The sequence below is a fragment of the Branchiostoma lanceolatum genome, chromosome 17, assembly GCF_035083965.1.
Source record: "Branchiostoma lanceolatum isolate klBraLanc5 chromosome 17, klBraLanc5.hap2, whole genome shotgun sequence".
NCBI lineage: Eukaryota > Metazoa > Chordata > Leptocardii > Amphioxiformes > Branchiostomatidae > Branchiostoma > Branchiostoma lanceolatum.
Genome location: NC_089738.1, coordinates 307,817 through 324,248, shown reverse-complemented (window position 1 = coordinate 324,248; position 16,432 = coordinate 307,817).

Below are 16,432 nucleotides of genomic sequence, written 5' to 3'. Positions count from 1 at the left end.
GACTTTCCGATCGTGTGTACCGCTACGGTCACATACATCGCACTTCGAACATGCGATGGGTTTTTATCCGTCATAATAGCGCCGTTCGTTTGGGAAAAACCTGGTGCAATAGTTAAGATATATAAAGTCGTGGTCAAATATATCATAGGTAGTAGATCGTACGAGTTTTTTTTAGTGTACCAACTGTAGGTCAATCGCAGGTAAATCGCACGTAGAACTCAGTCATCGCCGACGGAAATTAGAGCTTATAAAAAGGATCTTGAACATGTTCAAAATTTCATCCATCGTCGTACGATTTTTATAGCCCCCAATTCAGGTTTTACGGCGGCCTTGATGAGTGACAAATTCATAAATTTCTACCGAATCTAATGGTTTCAGTTTTCCCTGATATTGCCGATGTTCATGCAATGTGTAACCATCAGAACACAAGAGCAACCAGAAAACAGCGCGCCCGTAGAAGAGCCTGCTTCCAAGATTAGGTTTTTCACGTGTCAGGTCCTGTACTACGCGCAGGTGATGCATACAACTGTATACTCCTGGGTTAACCATTGGATCAGACCTCAGTCCTGGTATCGTGTCTCTATTTTCAGTTTGCCAAGTTTGCGGATGGCTCCGGGAAAGAAAATGGCAGATCAGTTGTATTTTCCATCAGAGAGAAAACACATTATAAGCCAAAAATTCCAACTCGTAGAGTCTGGTAAAGGGTCTAGCAATCATGTAAATAAAATTCATATTGGAAATATACTTCTATTGCATGCAATGTTCAGGCAAATATTCATTGCTTTATTCTTATTGTTTCGCACCAATCGCCTTGATTATTACTATATAGACTGTATATTAGGACTTCACAGTCTAGTATTTAAGAGCAAATGTCTGTAAGGATCAAACAATGGTGGCAGGGTTAAAAAATCGATTTGGCTCATATTTTGCACGGGGATAGTACTTGGTCCACACACCCTCAAATTAGCTTTCTTTTGGATCAAAACTCCCTGTTGCTATGGTAACAGGCAAATCAAGTTTTTTTGGCCATTTCCCCCAATTTTTGCACCTCAAAAACACGGAAATTAGCACACTTTATGGCATTATCACTGCAACTTCTACCATGTACCAGTTATGAAAACAAGCATATAAAGCTAGCATGCAGCGAGCTATGCATGGTTTTAAACGTCTTGGCACAAGGTAAAACACCACTATAATTATGTAGAAGACACTACAAAAAACAACACCAGACTCACTCTGAGTCACCACAGATAGCATACACCATAGAATTCCTTGATTTTACAAATTCAAACCTTCTTCTGAGGGTTAACGAACCAGTTAAAGCTAATTTTAACTATGCTACGTTTTGCCCTTCTAACCCACGGATACACACGGGTGAAAACCCGTCTAATGTTAGGACTGTGACTGCACAATCTAGACCTATGCAGGCACAAAAGGACCGATGTCATCCACGTCCAAAGACGACCACCCTCCTTTATCAGCGCTGAAACCCGCTCGGGAAATGCTCGGCAAACCCTCCCGGCTATGGGAGGTAACGAACATATCGGGTCTGCTGGGAGGATGAAGCCGACGCGTGGGGGTAAATACGAACTCGGGTTAACCATAGTGCTGACCAATGGAAGACATAGCAAGACACATGGACGTTCACTCAACACGAAGAACCCATAGAAACGAACACAACTCTCTCACACACCTCTCTTTCTCTCTCTTGCTTGCTCTTTCTCTCTTTCTCTCCCCCTCCTTCCCTCTCCCTCTAGCTCCCTCTAGATATCTCTCCATCTCTCTCTCTCCATCTCTCTCCATCTCTCTCTCTTTCTCTCTTACTCTCTCTTGAGAAAAGTGAGCCATGATGTGATTTATTCTGTATTAAGTTCCGATGCTGTTTAAATTTATGTTTGCAATAAGCATTACGAAGAGTCTTTGTTTTTATTATCATCATCAAACGATTTTATGGTGTGTACAAGATACAAGATAACTTTATTGAAAATCGCAGTGTTGCCACTGAATTAAAACCAATTTACAAATATATCAATCAATCAGTCAGTCAATTTATAAACATATCAATCAATTAGTCAATCAAAATAGACGGCGCAATACCGTCCGATATCTTGCGTATTCTTAAGACCTTAAAACTGGCATATTTAAAATAAGTGTATCTTGTTACATACAAGGTTTGACACATTTACAGGAAAAAAACAAGTCACTGATCATACTTGTTGATAAGGCGGGTCATGTATGGAATGCAGGAGTTCAAGTACTGGTTATTTTATACTTTCGGACAGTTCAGTTTGTGATTGTTCCTTGTCACTCTGCCAGTGATCTGGGCCCTTTGTGGTGGTAGCCAGTCCCTAAACTCAGAGTCCATCAGGGATCTAGCGAACTTGAGACACAAGTGTTCACGTCTGGTGGCGAGAGTTGAAAGTCCGAGGTGTTCAAGTGCATGTTGATAACCGGTGTAGCTGTTGCCCATGATGGTACGACACGCCCTTTTCTGCAACCGTTCTAATTGGCCAGACTGGCGCTTGGTCAGGCCGGAGGACCAGACGGGGACGGCATACTCCAATATTGGCCTGATGTAGCCAATATAGATAGCTACCAAGTCACATTGAGGTAGGTTGAACTTCTTCAGTCGTTTGAGGAGGAAGAGTTTTCTGCCTGATTTCGCTACCATGTTGTTCACCTGTTTGTCCCAGTGGAGGTCGCTCTGGATGGTAAGACCAAGCACTTTAAGACTCGGGACGACAGCCAGCTCAGTATCGTCGATTCGGAGAGGAGGTGGTTGAGGTGGATTTCTGGCGAAAGTCACGTGCATGGTCAGACATTTTCCACCATTCAACAGCATGTAATTCCTTTGTGTCCACAGGTGCAGGTCATCAAGGGCATTCTGTAGGGTGGGAAGCTCGCAAAGTGTTCTTGTCTCCAGCAAGTTCATGTCATCGACATATTTCCAGACAGGATGGGTTGTGTCGCTTGCAGCATCGTCGATGAGGACCAAGAACAGAATAGGGCCAAGGAGAGTCCCCTGAGCAACTCCACACGACAATGATTCCCAGTTGGACAGGGACTGGTGGTAGCGCACACGCTGTCTCCTGCCGGAGATGAAACTACACACCCACGGCACCAACTCTGGTCTTAAGCCCTTGGACAGGAGCTTGTCAACAACAGTGTTATGATGGACCCTGTCAAAGGCCTTTGAGAAATCCGTGGCCACAACTGTGCTGATAGTTGATGGGCGTTCAGCTTCCTTGAAAAGCTTGTCTGTCAGGTTTACAAGGGCGTGGACAGTTGATCGTCCTTTCAGGCTACCAAACTGCCTCTGGTCGAACGTAATGTCGTCATGGATCCATTTGGTGACAAAGAACTCTGCGATCTTAGCAAACTGTGATGTCAAGGAAATGGGTCTCAACTGTTCGAGGTTGGCTGGTTGGGACTTGGGGACAGGAATAACCACTGCCTGTTTCCATTGGCTGGGAACTGTACCTTCTGAGTAGGAGGAGTTCAGAAGATGACAAAAGGGGGTACTGAGTTCACATGCAAACTCCCGTAGCACCTCAGGGGGTATGCCGTCCGGGCCAGGTGCCTTGTTTCTCTTTACGGCCAATAATCTCTGGTACACATCCCAGACATGAAGTGTGGGTAGCTGCTGTGTGGCCGGGAGGAAAGACGGCAGCTGGCAGGTGTCCAGCGCAGACAGGGCCTGGGATACTGCAGCGAACTTGGCGTTGATGGTGTTCGCAACCGTAAAGCTGTCGGCTGTCTCCAATCCAGGAATCATAATCACACTGTCTTGTTTGGTTTTATTTACCATGTTCATAATTCCCTGGTGCCATCGTCGGGGGTCGGAAGTTTTAAGACTGGATACATGGTCCTTGTAGTAGGACTTCCTTGCGAGTGAAAGCTCTCTCTGTATACGGTTACGGTAGAACTTCCACACCCCTGGGATATTCCTATGGAAAGCTCTTTGCCTTAAGGTCATCAAGACTTTGATGTGGGGTGTAACCCAGGGCTTGTCCGTGGGCTTGGCTGTGTACAAGGGTATGAAGGCATCGTAAAAGTATTTAGAAATCATACATATTGTTGGACAAGTTACAGCTTGTTGAAAATTCGGACGCTTCTAAGTACTCACTCCATCATACAGGTCTCTATCCTTTCTTTTCTGTATAAAGATTTTATTTTCGCTGCTATCACTGTGATCAAGTACATAAGTACTCTTATCGACAATATATACAGTCTTCAAGTCATGTCGAAAAACGCGGTATTGTGACTAAACTAGTGGAAAATTCAACACTAGAACCCTTGCCGACCATTATGTCTTTTTTCCATTTTCTTCAAATGATAGCAAATCTCCATGAAGTAGCGTTTTACTTGAGTTCTTTAGGTACATACACAGATCTGAGATAGTAACATATGGTATTGAAATGAATATGAAATGAATGTCTACCGCCGTTAATTGTCGTCTACCGCCGTTAATTGTCAAACTGTCACATTGTAGTTGTTGCCGTACAGTGTTACAGATCGGATGTTTTTTATCGTTCTTTCTTATGTTTACTATAAAAACAAGACATGATACCAATAATTACTCGGATGAAGCTTATTTGACATTCGGGGCGTCCTTTAGGCTCAGCTCTCGTTCCCAGACTGGATGCCGTTCCTGCGCCCGTTTCCAGGGTAGTATGACTCAATCACGTCATCACCAGCTGTCCTGCTGGTCACGTGGTTCTCCACCAATCCGCCCTCTTCTCTCCACACACCTTCAAGAACCGCACAGCAGACCTTGACCTCGCTGACGTAATCAAGGTCGTCGTCATCCTCCTGCCCGAACCAGGAGAAGCGAGCCTTCTGATTGGTCGTAACGTCATCGCGGTGGCAGAACTGGCTGTCTTCCCGCCAATCAGCGTAGAGCACGGCGCATTTCAGCTTCCTCTGCAGCCGGGGACTCATGGGTACCTCCTGGGACAGGTGACCGCTCTCGTGCTCACTGTGAAGTTATAGAGTCTGGTGGTTAGGATCTTCCGTGGATATTAAACGTTACCGGTGTAGCAGGTCGGAGAATATACACCCCGCCCAGAATATGCCCGGAAGGGCGTCAGCCATGCGGTTGGCAGACGTTGTGTGCGTCCGGAATACGCTCAGCATATCTTGTATATATATAATATCTCGTATATACATGTAAGTTCATAAACGTGTAGCTGTGTCCAAACATATCTTATCCAACGGCTGTTCCTCCGATGCAACGTTGTTCAAAGAGAACGAAAGAGACTAGTACTCGTCAGCTATAATAGGTTTGAATAGCAGGCTAGATACCGTACCTGAATACGTGCTGTCTAAGACTATCCTGCAGGGCACTACTATATAGCTAGTAGCACAAATATGACTGTATAGCCATGGCGACGCCCCGGGGCAGATACGTACTCGGGTAAAACTATGGTCAGTGCTGACCGATCGAGGACATAGACAGACCCATGCACGCGCCTATATACTCAACACAACAATAGCAAAAACACAACATAAAAACGAAACATGACCAGTTTACGTCCGATTTATTCAAAACGTTATTTATCCTAAAACCGCGCGGACAGAGCCAAATGTTTAACCAATGGGTAGAAATATCAGCTCTTCTAACAAGAAAATGCATGGTCTGTAAGTTTGTCTCCGCCTGTTTAACGCCGTGCGAGCATGTATTTATACTGGGGTATATGGTGTAGAATTGAGCTAGGCTTACCCTTTATCGTCCACCTCAGTATTTTCCCTCCTAGCGCTATGCTTGAAGAACATAGACCGGAAAAAAAAAATACACAGTAACTGTCGAAAGTAGTCTACAGACAAATGGCAGTAAAGTCACTATGTGTGTCCCTCCGCTTGCCCGACGCGATGGAACTAAACAATTTTTGTATTGTGAATTTCCCCGAAATCAGCAGCACGTGACGTTGACGTGATAAACGCATGGCCATGATGTTATGCCGTACAAAAATGTATCATCGGAGCGGGGGTCGCTAGGTTGTATCAAACCTTCCTAAAACTGGCAAGAGTTTCAAACCTCGAATCACCATGGATAGTCTGCATATCAAAGAAAGGTTTAACGTCAGCTACTTTTAAAAGATACTAGCTATCGTGTAAGTTAGAAAAACATGATAAAATACGCGGTGTCGAGTTACATATGAAATGCTTCATGCATGACGCTTCCGTGCAACTTGTTGTTACTGGTTCAGGAGTTTATTCTGTTATGTCGCTGGACGTAAACCCTTTTAAATGTTTTGTATAAAAAAGAGAGATGGCTGAGGATCATACTTATGACGTTTTTTGTTTCTCATGAGAACAGGCTTTGGCATAATACACCGCGACATGTGGACATGACCCAATCTGGACGTAAACTACTCCTGCACGTAAATAGGTCATGTTACGTTAACAGATACTTTATTGAGTCCCTATGCCGTTTAAAATCTTTTTGCAATAAACATTGAAAATGGTGATCTGTTTTATAATCATCTTCAAACTATCTTTAAGTCCATACAATAAGAGTTTAGAGGCATCGTAAACGAAGGTAGAGATCTTAATCTTCTGTTCAAGGTCGATTAATACAGATCGTTGCAAAAAAAAAAACGATTTACGTACTCACTCCAATAAGAAGGTTTTTATCTTTTCTGTTTGAAGATGTGATTTTCATTGCTATCACTGTGTTCAAAGTGCAAAGACTCTCCTATGGACAGTATGTGGAAATGCACCCTTCAGGTTAATTGAATTCTGCCACATTGTCTCCAAACTCCTTTCGGTCACTTTTTTTATACAGGAATTGTTTTCCAAGGGAATCTCCATTATTACCTCCATGAAATGTCATATACTAGTAGGTTATATTTTAGGCAGCGTTTGTGTATGTAAAATGCATAAGAGCGGCCTGGCGTCTCATCCAGTAAAAAATCGTTCGAAGCTGGAAAAATTTTTAACATCGTCCGACGCTCTAAGATAGCTGATTTTACCTACGATTTACCTGCGATCATCGTGCGATGTACGGGATATGCTATCGTAGGTGCATCGTACGATGTATGTGACCGGGGCTTGACGGGGACACTTTTACCCGAGTGCGTAACTGCCCCGGGGCGTCGCCATCGCTACTTGCCAGGTTTTGATAAATGGCATTCAAACACATTAATCTAGTAACATACTTGAGTAAGAAATGCATTCATACGGCCGGTTAATGAACCATTCAGGGCCGTGTTACAACCGGTAAACGTGATAGTACATTCAAATTTGGTGCTACCTTAAAAGCACCCAGAGCGTTTTATGAGGCTTGAAAACAGGAAATATTCTAGTTGCTGTAATCTTTATGAAATTGACATTTAATGCCACTGTTTACCTCATTTTCGTGCGGATTTCTTATCAAAAGCGGCACAAAAATAAGCTAAATGGTGATCTTTTAGTTTCACGCGTCTAGTGTAAATAGACCGATACCATAGCCCCGCCCACCTCCGTCAAAACGTAGAAATGCAAAGTTAAAACGTAAAAATGCAAATATTTGGCGAACATGCAGTCACTCTCTCATTGGTCGAACCCCTAATTGTGATGGACAGTCAGGATCAGTCTATTAGGGCTTAGATTTTCCATCACTTCTCACTTCTCACTACACAGCGACATTGTATCTTAAAGTTTGCTCCTTTAATGTCGATATGTAATGGTTAAGTGTTATTGAAACTTACTATGTGTAGGAATAACTAGAAATTTGAGTTTTTTTAATCTAGTTTCAAGCCTCATAAAATGCTCTGGATGCCTTTAACACCAGACAAATTTCCCTTTAGACGATTTTGAACCATTGCTCTCTTCATGCGTTGGTGACGAATTTTAGCAAACATAGATGATAATTGGATTATGTGTCCTTATCTCACGTGAGGAGGGTGTATCTAGCGCAATCAAGCAACAAAATCATCCTGAAAAGGCGACACCACTTATATCAACAACGCTCCGTCTACTTATCGGAAAACATCTTCTACATATCTATAAAATCTACTTTTCATGAACTACCAATCACATGTTAAAGTGTATCAAATCTATGGACTTCGCACAATTTATGCAAAATGAGGAAAAACACATTTTACACTAGAATGGTACAATAACTTGTTGTAATAGAAATAACGATTAAAAATTTCTGTTATTGGACAGGAATTTTTTCATATTATGTAATTAACAATGCAAAATTATCTGGGGTCCGTTTGTACCCCATCGTACAGCACACACACTTTAAAGTACAACTCTTACAACAATGGGCCGATCTCGGTTCTAAAAAATTCAGAAGTTGTAAGACATGTACACAAACAAACTCATGGAAGGAATTTTGTCTCAAGGATGAGGGCTAATCTCTTGACGTTAAGCATTTTTGACATCAGTTTGATCGTACTAATGGTTTAGGGAAAAGAACAAGCACTGAAGGCCTATATTCACCCCTCAAACAACATTTGTTATAAGATACCATAATGGAAAATGCAATCAGTAGCACAATCGAGTTACATGACATTCGAAGCTGTGATACCTAAATTTTCGCGTTATGTACCGACAAACACACGTAGTTCACTCCTTCTCAGATTTGAGAGCAGTTTGTAAAGATTTTGCCTGACCAGCTTCTCGTTATTGTAGGAGGTGAAATTTCACCTATGCAACTGTTACAAGACAATAATGTTGATAGCTTACTCGGGTATCGTCTTACAGGTGCCGAGGTGGAGTGAGGTGGGAGGGTGAAGACAGTTGAGACCTGAAAGGTTCAACAGGGTTTATAGACGCGGCTTCCACGCATAAGAACAGAAAAACGAAACACATTTTTTAAAAGATATAACATGACAATATCAGCAGACATTTCAAAACTACTGAAATCACTGCGCATGCCAATTTCGTTCCTCTGAGTCATTGGTTAAGGAGTCGAGAAAAACGTTTGAAGAACAACTCTTTGCTTTTCTGGCGACAAATTGCAGCCGATTGTGCCACTTTATGGATACAATTTGGCACAATTAGGCGCAGTCCAGTATAACAGCCACTTTGATCATATCAGTTGAAGAAGCTGTGTAATATTTAGATAATCCTGCTTTTTAGAAATCGCCGTTACTTGATGAATTAATTACGCTGCGAAATTGTAACTTTTGTCCAACAGCAAACTGTAAGGATAATTAGAGAAGGAGCGATCTTTGATGAAGTCCGGAGCTCAAACTGAAAACCTCTCTGGGACAGAGATAAAGTCACAGGCTAAATTAGATAGGTTGTATTATCCACATAACGTGCACATAGGGAAATTACCTCCGTAAAGTCGATCCCTTCAGATTCCTTCGGCGCCAATCTTGATGAGACGAGGCTCGGCGAGGGAAATCAGCGGGACGAGGACGCTTTGCACGGGATGACATGATGGATATTCGTTTGTTCTGTTTGAAAAGCCACACGGATGTCAAGGGGAATCGGAGACCTGTCGACGCCTCGGTTCGTAACTCTTAGAGACATTTCCTCGGTCGAATATGAATGAAGACCTTTATTGTACATAACATACCCACGGGGTTAAGTACAGGCCAAAGCAAAAGACTATGTACATATTGTTCAGCCAGCACAAGGCACGCGAACTGCAACGGTAATCAACTTTATAGTGAAGTCGCTTTTTTTGTAATGGTGAGAATGTAAGAGCAGATGTTTCCGTAATCAAACTTATTAGAAGTGTGGATATGGATGTGTCAATCTTAGGTGTATGACGTAGGGAAACAGTTTGCATCCGGATATTAAGTCCGACTCTCTGTTGTATAAACTACATTCTACTACAAAATAGTGTTTAACTTCTATTCTATCTAGATTATAGTATTGACATTATACAATTATACATTATGCAATTATACAATTACCAAGAAGCGAGAGGAAGTCGAAAATACTAGAGTATGCTAGATGTTTATGTACAGTAATACTCGTGAATATGTATGTATTTGTTAACATGTGACCTGTGCTTAGCCCAGTGGGGCAAACATGTACAATAAAGGTCTTCATTCATTATATTGACCCCCAAACGAACAAATAAAAATGGGAACCCGATTTTTGTGTGGTTGTGCCGAAATTGTGGCCATGGTTGTAATTAACGGTGCTCCTCTATTCTCTTTACTGATTGGTCGAGATTATGTTTGAAAACCGTGCAACAAATGTCCGTTAGAAAGAGCTCAGCGGCTTCCGCAAAACGACACGAGATTGACATACATTGTTTGTCGTGTAAAAGGGGAAATGACCCGAACTGTTAGTTTTGCTGAACTTCTTACCCTCGTTTACTTAAAAGCTGTAACAGTTGTTTTCTTTCCTCTGAACTCAATTAAATTGATTGCCTCCATTCTGGCATGTCCGCAGTGTACCGCCGTCCCGAGGGAGCCATAAAAACGACATTACCCACAAGGCGCGCCAGACACATGACACCTGTAACTTAGAGATCAGGTGTAATGTACAGAGGTCAAGGTCAATTTGGGTCCTCTGGCGGTTGATCCCGGTACTGCAGCAAAACTTACGGTTTTTGTATCTTTTGTACGGGACAAGCTATGGTCTTGTTTTCAAGGCAGCACACGCTTTTGAGACGCAACAAGAAACCAGCTTTAAATACAGATGGTTTCGATTTTTTTTCAGATTGTGAAATAGGTTAGCAGTATGTGATTGAGCGCATAGCTTGGATAGGATTTTTCTGTAACATGGATGTGTAATTTTTGGGACCTTTACTCATTTTAGTGCATTTCCACTGATACTCTTGCAATTCATCAAAGCGTGTGTTTAATATACTTAGTTGTTGTTTTTACTGAAGTTTTCTTGTAAGCAAATATGTCCTTGGGTACGTCGTGACTTTGGACGTATTCTTCAGTATGCTGCAGTCTTCAACCACTAAAATAGCTTTCAGCAAACAGCTGCACGGAGACTTACAATGTTTACAGAGACGGTGAAAAGGTCAAGGTCGTGAGAAGGTCGAGTTATCATATGCCCCTGATGGTCATCTGAAAGACGTCAAACAGTCCGGGGAACAAACTTCAACTTTCGGAGAGTTTCTCTCAGTAAAGTTAGTGTCTGATATTGCAAGATAGGGCGGGGTTAAAGTGAATAGTTGTTGAGTTCAGTATGAAGTACATACACAGATATCGGGCCATAAGCCGTTTAACTAATTAGTGGAGCAAATGCAATAACCTTTTACAGCTCGATAAGCAATGTTCTAAGTACGCATCCTTGTGTACATGCTTCAAAAGAATGCCCGTTGTATACTTAGGCGTAAGCCTTCTTTACCGTTTATGACTAGAGAGTGGATGTGGCTGCAGATACTACATGTATGCTCAGTGGGAGGGGGATTTATGCCTTTTGATTTGGTTGTTTTGAGTCTTACCCCTACATGTAACTTTGGAGTTCAGTGCTGAAATGCGTCTAAAGTTGGCATGTTATGTACACACAATCATTCAGATCTGCTCTAATTTGCTTCATCTATTATAAACTACGAGCTTTAATGGGCTTTCTCGGAGGAAATCCGCCTTGTATCCGTCGTCAGAGGTAACTTGATAACGTTGCCGTACCCAGGGACCCTTTATGCCATGAATTGGCCACGCCGACGCGAAGTTAATCCATCTGAGCTTTGACAGTCGCCCGTCTTAAGAATTGCCAGACACTGGGAGGACTGATTCCATTATTGGCTTATAGTGCTCAGAGAAGCGGTGGCGTCTTCGGAGTCTTCTGCACACAGCCGGCCGCCAGAACCGCCGGAACTACCGCCAGTGTGAGCAGGGGGAGCGGACAGGCCAGCCGGAGCTACCGCCAGTGTGAGCAGGGGGGAGCGGACAGGCCAGCCAGAGCTACCGCCAGTGTGAGCAGGGGGAGCGGACAGGCCAGCCGGAGCTACCGCCAGTGTGAGCAGGGGGAGCGGACAGGCCAGCCGGAGCTACCGCCAGTGTGAGCAGGGGGAGCGGACAGGCCAGCCGGAGCTACCGCCAGTGTGAGCAGGGGGAGCGGACAGGCCAGCCGGAGCTACCGCCAGTGTGAGCAGGGGGAGCGGACAGGCCAGCCGGCAGGTTGGTTGTTTTGTTTCTTTCTGATTCCCCCTGCATTCGTTTCGTTCGTCCAGACCCTTGTACATGTAATGCCTAGGGGAACATAGAGCAGCATGTTTCCTTGCTGTTTCAGAAGCAGGGTACATTTGGACAGGGAGGGGTTGGTAGCAACTCCTCGAGCACGGGGTCCCCATTCTACGTCCCTTCCGAAAGACGAGTCAGCCCCAACCAAGATGTCCTGTCCCAGTATCAACTAATTGACACCAGCTCAACTGTGAGGCTGCTACCAGTTGAGCTACAAGGACATCCCTACGCCCCGCATTAGGGTGGTGATAAATGCTTTGCATCGTAACCAGTAAAGGCGCGGTCATATACGTTGGACATTTTTTTGTGGAAGAATTTCCAGCGAGACCGCGTGACGCAAACTACCGACGACAAGGATCTACAACAACATATTCCAGTCACAAGACTTCTCAATATTGCACAACACCTCCACGACTGTCGTGATGTCCTCACCCTGCTGTCGTAACCCTAACGTGAGACGGACGTGACCGGATGTCACTAGTGCCTCGCTTGACAATAGTCAGTAATTGGAGTTTTTGTGTTACAGTCGCCACCTGTATCTCTTTCTAGTAGCTCTTCTCTAGTCCAGTGGCATAGATGGGAATATCCGAGTCAGACCAACTGTGCAGATTTGTCTAAAAGCACTAGATTTGTCACAGATGTGTTTGAACACGTTTTACACAAATCTGGATGCCATCTCAATTTCTTTCCAGGCGCACCGTGGCGACATCTTGAATTTAGAACCCCCCAATACACCATCCGTGTTTTCTTTATGCAGAGGGGCAAACATTTAAGTATCAATGTTTCTAATAAGTTTTATATGCTGGAAACGTCTTGTTCGAAATCCACAAAGCTATGAGTTTTTTTTGGAATTTGCATCATTTTAGCTATACTGCTTGACTAAATGCACTAATTGCAACTAAAAATCATGCCTACACGCTGATTCGTCTCGGGATTAAATAATTAACAAGAGTCTTAGGACCCAAAATCTCCATGAAACTTTTTTTTTATTAAACCAGTTCCCCCCATTCTATATCGCTCAATGGTATGACCCCCGGCCACCTGTCGGGGGGGGGGGATTAGGAGAAATGACCCACTTTCGCTATTAATAGCTACTAACAGCTGTTAGTAGTGCAACAAGATTTTCCTCATTACTTATGCAAATTAAGTTCAATTTGCATAATTTGCACTTCATTTTATACAACCCTCTCTAAGCTACCTGCATAGTAAATTTCATGAAAATCTGTCGCTCCTTTCTTCAGTTATTCTCCTATGAAGATTTTGACAAATACGCCATTACAGTTCCAATGACACATACCAGGGGGCCCAAAATCGACCTTGACCTTTCTCCTCCCAACACCTACCCGCATACCAAATATCATTACAATTCATTTACACGTTCTATAGTTATGCTGATTTTACGCATCCGGTGACACATACATACACACACACACGGTGACACAAACATACACACACGCGCACACACACGCAAACACAATAACTTTGCATGATTTGCATTTCAGTATGTACATCTCTGTCCAACCTACCTGCGTACCAAATAACATGAAAATCTGTTGTTCCTTTCTTCAGTTATACCCCTTTAGAACATTTTTACAAATAGGCCATTGTAGTTCCAGGGACACAAACCAGGGGGCCCAAAATCGACCTTGACCATTCTCCTCCCAGCGCATACCCACATACCAAATATCATTACAATCCATCTACACGTTCTACAGTTATGCTGACTTTGAGCATCCAGCGACACACATGCAAACGATTTGCCTCCTTACTTATGCAAATTCGGTCTCATTTGCATAGTTTGCACTTAAGTGTGTACATCTTGGTCTAACCTACCTGTGTACCAAATAACATGACGATCTGTCGATCCTCTCTTCAGTTCTTCTGCATTGAAGATTTTTACAAACACGCCATTGCAGTTCCAGTCACACATGCCAGGGGCCCCAAAATCGACCTTGACCTTCCTCCTCCTAACACCCACCCACATACCAAAAATCATCACAATCCATGTACAGGTTCTACAGTTATGGTGACTTTAAGCATCCGGTGACACATACATACACACAAACACCAAACGCACGGAAACCAGTATATCCATGAAAAAGCCTTTTTTCATGGAGATAATAAAAGGGCGAGACCGCTGTGTGACCAAAAAGTTGTCAAGTGCCGTCAGTTAAATTTGGGCAGTGAACGCTCAGGGATCTTGAAACAATATTTTAGCGATATCCATAGTTTTGTAATGATCTTTTGATAATCCCAATCCTCGTTATCAAAGATTTTCAATTTGGTCTCAGTGAAAATGGGGCTCAATAGTCAGTTGTATGACCTTCTTCATTCATTCAGACCCTTGAAATGACTAGTGGCACATGGGCAGCACGTTTCCCTACTGTTTCAGTAGCGGGGTAATTTTTTACAGGAAGGGGCTGCTAGCCCTTCCCTTTAACGTGCTCGAGACACCTCCTCGAACACGGGACCCCCACATTAAGTCCCTTCCGAAAAACGGGTGCAGCCTCATCCGAGATGTCCTGACCAAGGATTGCACCAGGTTGTCTCAGTTACCAACTAGTTGGAACCAGGAGCTCAACCGTAAGGCTGCTACGAGTTAAACTGTAGGAAGACCTTTTATGACGTTGTTACTGAGTCATTATCAGAGCACCTTGATGCTGAGCAATACACATCATTGTTGTTGTTTTTCATCCTGACACAGAGGGTACATTTAAAGACCCACTATGTAGTTTTAGGCCAATACAGAAAGTAGATTTTCCTACTGTTTCTTTGCATAGCAAGCTTTATCAACTCTATAGAATTGCTTACCGATATTCAGGAAGGGAGGTTACAACATTACTGCACCATACAAACAACTTTAAAAAAGACTGGCAATGATAAAAAGACATTGCCATGGCGACGGTGGTTGTTGTTTTAATTTTTACTGTACCCTGCTTAGGGCACAGTGATAGGTGGTGCTGGTCATACAGGATTTCTAACGAAAAGGGCTGTTCTACTGGACAAATACACACGCAGACACGCACACACGTGTCTGGACGGCCCGCGCGGTTAGACCAACAAGAAAAGATAATTAGGTGATAATTACGCGATAATTACTGCTAAATTATGCACCACTCGTTCGCACACAAAGGCCGACACATGTAGTTTCCACACATGTCCACACGTTTACACACTTGTGCGCACAGGTTTACATCGAAGGACACAACGTGTACACGACAGTGGTCCGTTTACACAGATGTGCATAGGTTCCCCAAAAGGGACACATCGCGTTTCCACTGTGGGAACTCATTGAAACCCGTGGAAATTAGGGATTTCCTAGCAGGTATACACAGGTTTTCAAAGCGGAAATCTGTCTGTTCAAGCAGTGCACACACACACGCACACACACACAGACAGCAACAGTTCCACTAGATTCTACCAGACACACCCTACCGCCAGAACGAACATCGATTTCATCACAGCCTGATCATGACAACTGAAAACAGCCCACGGACCGGGTTCCCACCATACAAAATGACTATTCTACTCTGATAGGACTGCTGTTTACATGAACAACATGTTAGGCCAAATCTACACAAATTTTAACATCATAGTCCACTTACCAACAGACACAGCATACACCATGCAACAGCTTGTACACTATTTATGTTCCCTGAACTATAGAACTAAGTCCTCTAGAGCGTGAATGGCCAGGGATGTTAGCTAAGGATGGAATGCCAGGATGGAATGCCAGGATGGAATGCCAGGATGGAATACCAGGAACACCAGTCATAAAGGAATTTGCCAGTAATTCCTGGAGCCCTAATGAAATGCCAGCCTGGGAATCTTAATCCACAGAAATGTTGTTGTGTAAAAATGTGTCCCATGTGTTCTTGGAAGTGTACAGGATTATATCAGCAAGAAAGTGGCATCTTATCAGCAGGATAATCATCTAGTACTAGTACAACTGGCTTGCTAAGTTTCCTTGCGACAGTGAAATTTTTCATTGATCGATCTGGTTTGGACATGTTCCCAATGTCATGAATGAGGTTAATGCCCTTTAATTAATCTGCTCAGTGTATAGGTAACTGAAGCAGCGTGTGCACAATCCTTATCAGTACAGAGTTGATGCAGTTATGACCTGTTCCCTGAAGAAAGACATTAAATCTTACAGTTGTAAGGACCAGCATTAGGACATCTAAAAACATTGTAACAGACACACATTGTTTTAGAAAAGAGCAATATTACTGTAGAGCTGAGGTCTTAAATGGGTCATGTATACATAAGCCTGGCACATCTGGTAGACAGATGTAGCTGCCTGTCTAGGTTATCTAGGAGGAATTTCCCGAGGGAGG